Source organism: Herpailurus yagouaroundi, unplaced genomic scaffold, assembly GCF_014898765.1.
Source record: "Herpailurus yagouaroundi ecotype Mexico unplaced genomic scaffold, PumYag 184, whole genome shotgun sequence".
In the NCBI taxonomy this organism is placed as follows: Eukaryota; Metazoa; Chordata; class Mammalia; order Carnivora; family Felidae; genus Herpailurus; species Herpailurus yagouaroundi.
The window spans coordinates 38,553,595-38,560,243 of NW_024412415.1; the positions used below are offsets into that span (position 1 = coordinate 38,553,595).

Consider the following 6,649-nt stretch of genomic DNA (forward strand, 5'->3'; position numbering starts at 1 on the left):
CCGGGCTATTCTGTCAGGGAAATGGGTCGGGGCAGAGCTCCTGTTTCTCAAATGGGCAACCGAGGCACAGGCCAGAATGCTGTGCCCCTCACCTCCAGTAAGAGCCTGCACCGAGGGTGCCTGGGTGGCTCAGTCGGTTAAGCCCCTGACTTGATCTCACAGTTCCTGAGTTCCCGCTCTGTGTCAGGCTCCTCACTGACAGTGCTGAGCCTGCTTGGGAGTCTCTCTCTCTCCCTCTCTCTCTCTCTGCCTTCCCTTTACTCTCATTCTTGCTCTCTCACACTCAAAATGAATAAACTCAGCATGCCCTGAGCCCCCAGGGGCCCAGAACCCGCCCAGGAGGGTGGTGGGTAAGACAAGAGGACACCTGGGCTGGTTTCCAGGACTCTCAGCTCACAGGACAAGGACCCTCTGTGGTAGGTCCTTCACCCAGACTCAGGCTGGGGAGCTCTGCGGTCAGGAGGGCTTCTCAGAAAGGGGGCACCGTGGGGCAGTGAGACAGGGCAGAGCAGGTGCAAAGGCGTGGACAGGGGGATGGGCTCAGGGATCCCCGCTGAGATGAACGCCCCTGGCCTCGCCGGCCTCAGCTGGCTAGACTAGCCTGCAGGCGAAGACTCTGGGCTCCCGGCCCGCCACAGTTTTGACACGAGTGGGCCCCCAGGTGTGGTAACTGTCCCGGGCGCTGCCCCCTGGAGTCTCTCCACTGGTAAGTCAGGCTCTGGCTCTCGGTCCCTGTGGGGCCGGCAGGCAGGGACTGCTTCCAGGAGGAAGACAAAGGCCATCCCGGTGAAAGAGAAGTAGAGGCCTCCTGGGGTGGCTCACGGGTGCCCAGGGGCGATGGGTGCCCCTCCCTCCCTCCATTGCCTGGGCACCCCCTTCACCCAGTCCCAGACCTGGTCCTCACCCACAGGAGGCCCCCCACCCCAGGGGCTCTCCTGGCAGGGGGCAGCGATGATGCGGACACAGCAGGAACAGAGCTATCAGTGAACAAAGGGAGAGGGCAAAAGGCGGCTGCCTGTGCGGGAGCCGTTCCTGAGGTGGCGGCGGGCATCACGGGCTGCGTGTCTGAGGGAGGAAGCATGAGATCGCCTCTCCGCCGAGTGTAGAGTTCCTGACCAGGGACTCGGCCTCACGGCTGCAGCTCAGGACATACTTCAGCCTTCCCGGGAAATCCCTGTTACCCCCTGCCAGGGGCCTTTCTATCCTAATGGAAAAGGTCTCTGAATTGCCTCCGAACCCTGGTAGCAGGGACCCCCAATCCCCCTGGTCCCCTCTGGGGTGGGAGGGGGAACGTACATTAAGGGGACCCAGCAGGGGCCATGCTGAGCTCAAAGGCAGGCGGCAGCAACGTGGGAGGGGGGTTTAGACACCGACAGCCTTGTGGCAGGGGCCGTGCCCCCTCCCCGAGGTGAGGGAGGCACCCAGCAGCAGGGCGGCAGGACAGGTGCAGGAGTCCCGAGGTCAGGCCTGTCACACAGCATCAGGGAAGGAGCGGCCAGTACCCAGGGAGGAGCCTCAGGGCAGCTGTAGCGTTTCAGCTGAGTGAGCGAGAAACATGGGCTAAAGTGCCCCACTTTCCCGGCACGAGCTAGGGAGGGCTGCCCACTGCCCGCGGGGTCGGGGACTGCGTGGTCCGCAGAGTCAGAAGAGGCAGCGTGAGATCAGGGCTCAGAGAGGGGGGCGGGAGTGTGGCAGCAGACATCCCTCCCCCATCCCACGTGAGGAGAATGAGGTTCACTAGGTAGGAAGGAAGGGATCCCTGATGTCCGGGGTGGGGGGGGGGGGGTCGCTCCTTAGACTGTGAGCTCAGCAAGGCACAGTGGTCTGTGCTTCCCTGGTCCAGTGGGGCTCAAGTGCTGGATGCAAACAGGTCAGGCACTGGACTCTGGAGCTAGGTCCTGGGAGTACCCCAAGAGTAGCTTCAAACTTAGACCCAGGCAGGAAGGGCTCCTGTCCTGGGCCCTGCACATTAGAGGAATCCACTCTGACCCTCCTCTGGTTTCACCCCCACAATCGAGGGGCAAAATGCCCGTGAGCCAAGGGGACGTGCCCACCCAAGGCCCATGCTCTTCCTCCGCATGCAGGACCCCAGAACTCCCTGCCCCACAGTCTGCGTGGGCCGGTCCCCTGGCCCTGCGGCTGGTATGCACACCCCAGGCCTAAGGGGTAGCCAAGGGCAGCTGTTGCCTGGTCTGTGAATGAAACGTGGCTGGATGGCCTGGGGCAGCCTTGGGCAGTATCCAAGGTGGGAGCCAGGAGAGGAGTTGGGGGAGGGGATCTCCTCGCCCTGCCACATTCCAGCGCTGGACCCCAGGAGTCCAAGAGTTCTAAATTGCACTCTGACTTTCCAGGTTGTTCTCCGGGCATATTTATCCATGTAAGAGGCTAGAATGTATTCCATTTAGCAATTTGTTAGCTTGATGTATAACCTTTAAATATCTAGACATATATGGGCCTCCCCTTGTGCTTCTGTTCTGAGCCCCACAAATGTTAGGGGTGGGCCTTGCAGAGGCGCTTCCTGCAGGGGCCCCCCCCCCCCACATGGTCCCTCATGCTTGCTCTGAAGTTCATGGTCTCTTTCCTCCAGGATGCCGGGGAGGGACATGAACCCCAAACACCCAGGCTAGACCATCAATTCCCTGAAGCAGGGACCAAGTCCTAAAGCTCTACTCTATTTCATTCCAGAGCTGACTCAGTCCCAGCACCTAGCAGCTGACAGTGGGGGGCATTCCAGGAGCCTGGGGTCCTGGGGGAAAGGAAGTAGTACTAACTGAGCACCTTCTATGAGCCAGGCTCTGGAAGAATCTTCCCTAATCCTCAAGAATCTTCTGGGCATTGTCATTGTTTGCACCCCTTTGTTGCAGAAGAGGAAAAGTTTCCAATTGCTTACAGACCTTGCCCGAGGTCACACAGAGCCTCACTCTGGGCCCCAAGCCTATACCCTTTGCTCTTAAGCAGGCAGAGAAGAGTGGGAGGCATTTCTGGCTAGGGCATCTGTGGGAGGCTAGGGACCAGCAGAGAGCTGGCCTCTGGGTATCACAATGGGTGGGGGGGTGGGGGGCAGATGGAGCCACCATGTGTGGACTCCAGGCTCTGGTCACTAGCCCCCTCAGGGGCCAATCCCAAGTCTCCAGCGGAGTGCGTGGGGACTGAGCGTTGTCTGAGAAGCAGGCCGTGTGCTGAGTACCCCCCTTGGAGCCTCTCTCAGGCCCTGAGTGCCTCTCACCAGAGGTGAGGACCCCTTTCATAGGTTCGTACGAGCCTCAGGAGCCCCAGGCATCTAGGAAACCAGCCACTGAGATAGGAGGGGAGATTAGACATTTATCCGGCCACATGGAGTGTTTGGCCCACCATGTGCAGGGGACAGATAACATGGCCAGGCCTCTCCTCTCCACACTCACCTCCATGTCAGTGACCTCCATGTCACAACACGGTGGGGCCTTGGGTGAGTCACTGAGCCTCCCACAGCCTCAGCTTTCCCGCTTGTCAAGAAGGGAAAACAACAGTGTCCTCTCTTTGAGGCCTTTTCACACCAGGTGAGTAATAACCAGCTCTGGGCCTCACACCTGCTCACACTGTGTGTGTGTGTGTGTGTGTGTGTGTGTGTGTGTGTGTGTAGGGGGAGGGCCACACAATGAAGGTTAGTTCCTTTTCCCCGAAATTAACAGCAGTAGTTCCGATTTTCAGAAAAGAGGAAGTAGGTGGATTCCTGAGAACCTTTTGACCAGAGGGGCAGACCCACCCCCTTGGCAAACCTCTAGCTCTACTGATTCAGTAGGTGAGGTCAGGTGTCCCACAAAGGGAGGGAGTGACCAGACTCGAGCTGTAAAGCCAGCACCTCTTCCCTGAATTCTTGTCTACCTGGACCTGCCTCCACCCGTCCATTCCCTCCTGGAACGTTTGGCCCCCTGCCCTGGAGAGGGTGGTGGGGTGGTGAGCTCCTGGGGGCCTGCCCAGGCAGGGGGCAGGAGCAGACACAGGGCAGTGAGCATCTGTGGTCCGGTCACACTCAGCCACGACCCTGTGGCACCCAATGCTGCCAAGCAGTGCCCAGGCGCCCCTGCCTGGCAGGCTGGGCTCCCCAGCTGGCCCTCAGTGCCTCTTGGCATCAAACCCTCTGTTCACGGCCTTCCCTTCCTCTGGGAGCCCTCTCTTGGCCTCACCTCCAGCTCTGCCCGGCAGCCCCTGAGGGCATTGTCCCCTCTCTGCCTCCGTGGCTGCCTCCAACCTCCCACCTCCCCTTGACCTCAGAGATCTGACTCCCGCCAGCGCTCCCCCAGGGTCACTGGCAACCTCTCTGTTGTTACTCTGTGGCACTTCCCTGCCACCCCAGATTCGCCTCCTCAGTGTTGTTCCACTCACGCCCAGACCTCTCACCTCGCTGGCCGCTCCTCCTGCGGGCCCCTTCTTGCGTCTCCCTTCTCCCAATGCCACCTGCAAGTGGGCCCCCACCCCGAGCTCTGTCCTCGGCCTTTTCCTCTTCCTCCCGAGGAGACAGACCTCTCCCACCCCTAGCTTGTACACCCCCTGCATCTTCAGGGCTCCAGCCCCCTGGTGCCTCTCCTGAGCCCCAGACCCCATAATGCACATGCTTACATGACACCACTTCTGGCTGCCTCTCAGGATCTCCCCGAAACCTACTCTCTCTCTCTTTCTCTCTCTCTCTCTCTCTCTCTCTCTCTCATTGACCCAGATGCTGAAGCCAAGCACATCTTTCACTTTCTCCCTCCAGATCTCATCCAGTCTCAAGGCATCAAGTGTCTTCTATGCTGTGGACACCCGAACACCCACACACACGCACCTGCCATCCCATGTCCAGACCTCTCTCTCCCCAATGGCTCACTCTGTGATCCACTTGATGTCTAACACCTCGGATGTCCCAGGTCCTGCTCCTCTGCCTAGAATGCCCTTCCCCTATGTGTCTGCAAGGCTCACTCCCTCACCACCTTTATGCCTTCTTTCAAACGTCACCTTCTTGGTGAGACTTGCCCTGGCCACCCCATTTAAAACTTCAAAAGAGGGGTGGGGGGCGCCAGGGTGGCTTACTCAGTTAAGCGTCCGACCCTTGATTTTGGCTCAGGTCATGATCTTGTGGCTCGTGAGATAGAGCCCCATGTGGGGTTCTGCGCTGACATCACAGAGCCTGCTTGGGATTCTCTCTCTCTCTGCCTCTCCTCCCTCCTCAAAATAAATAAATAAACATTAAAAAGAAAAAAAAAAAAACCTTCAGAAGCTTCCTTGGCCAGGACTGCCTGTCACCACCCTTGCCTTTATTTTATGTTTTCCGCCCTTCTAACAGACTATGTAATTTACATATCATTATGTTTATTGTCTTTCTCCACCAGCTAGAATGAAAGTTCCTTAAGGGCATAGATTTGTCTGTTTTGGGGATTGAGGCCAGCCGGGTTCCCAGAACAATGCCTGGCACGAAGTACCTAGTACAGCCACTCCATGATTTTGCTCCACGAGTGTGTGAACAATGGGATCTTGGGCCCCTTCCACAGCGGCCACACCCCACTCGCCACCGGGGCTTGTTTCTACCTTCTTAAACACTTTCAAATCTACACCTGAGTCCTCATCCCCAAAGCCACTGCTTTCCCCCAGGCCCTATTGCTCCGATGTCTGGATTGTTACCACAGCCTTCTGACTCTCCCTCGCCTCCAGCTGGCCCCCTCCAGGCCACTGCTCTGAGAGGACGCGGCATGGGCTCCGGAGCCAGGCTCTGGATTCTTTCTCTGTCTGTGCCGTTTACTGGCTGTGTGACTTTGGGCTGGTTCCCTAACCTCTCTGTGCTCTATTCCCTTATTTGTGAAATAGGGGTGATGATAATAGCACCCCCCTTTGTGGGATGAGGAGTTGTTGAGAGGTTTAAATGATACAACGTGGGTAAAGCGTGTTATAAATGTGGGTCATTGCTTTGCAGTTGCCAGATCTTGTTACCAGACAGAGCAGATCAGAACTTACTGAAAACTATCCCTCGGCTCCTGGTGGTTTCCAGTTTCTTCTCTGAAAGAGAGGGACCCTCCCAAGCGGGCCTCCATCTTGCTTGCCTGGCATTGTCCCCTCATTCCAATCATGCGAAATTCCCCGTGTCTCCGGAGCCGTCCGTCACGCTGCGTCCTGCCCCTGCCGGGACTTGAGCCACTTTCTCTGCCCTCCGCTGACTCGTACTTGCTTTTTCACTTGACAAAAACCCCAGAGCTTTTTTGCACCTTCACACACAGAGAGCTTCCGCATTCTTTTCACAGCTTCATGGTAGTCCATCACGGGGACATGCCGTAGGCTCAGCCCGTCCCACGCTGATGGACAGACAAGGTGTTCCCAATCTGTTCCTACCACAACAGTGCAGCCGTGAATGCTCTTGTGCGCACGTCGCATGTGTGTGGGTGTCTCTGTGGGACAGAATCCCAGGAGTAGGATTGCTGGGCCAAGGGTGACTAGCAAGGTATGACGGGCTGCCCTCCTACCGCCTCGCTGACCTGTCGTGTGCCCTAGCAGAGCCTGGATCTGCACACAGGGCGGGACTCTGAACTCACGCTCCCCTCTGTACCAAGCTGCCGTTCCTCGGAACTAGGGCCGGAGCCTGCAGTGGGACTGATGGTCCCCTCTGCTTTCTGCCTCTGTCACGATCGGCCTCCTGGAGCCTGCA

At 58.1% G+C, this 6,649-nt stretch overlaps 1 long non-coding RNA gene across 1 annotated transcript; it reads left to right on the plus strand.

The window, feature by feature from the left end:
* The first annotated feature begins 3,437 nt into the window (after positions 1–3,437).
* LOC121042122 (uncharacterized) lies at positions 3,438–6,370 on the plus strand. The gene is made up of 2 exons (XR_005795988.1): positions 3,438–3,536; positions 5,924–6,370. It is a non-coding gene; the product is annotated as an uncharacterized LOC121042122 (long non-coding RNA).
* Positions 6,371–6,649: the final 279 nt, after the last annotated feature.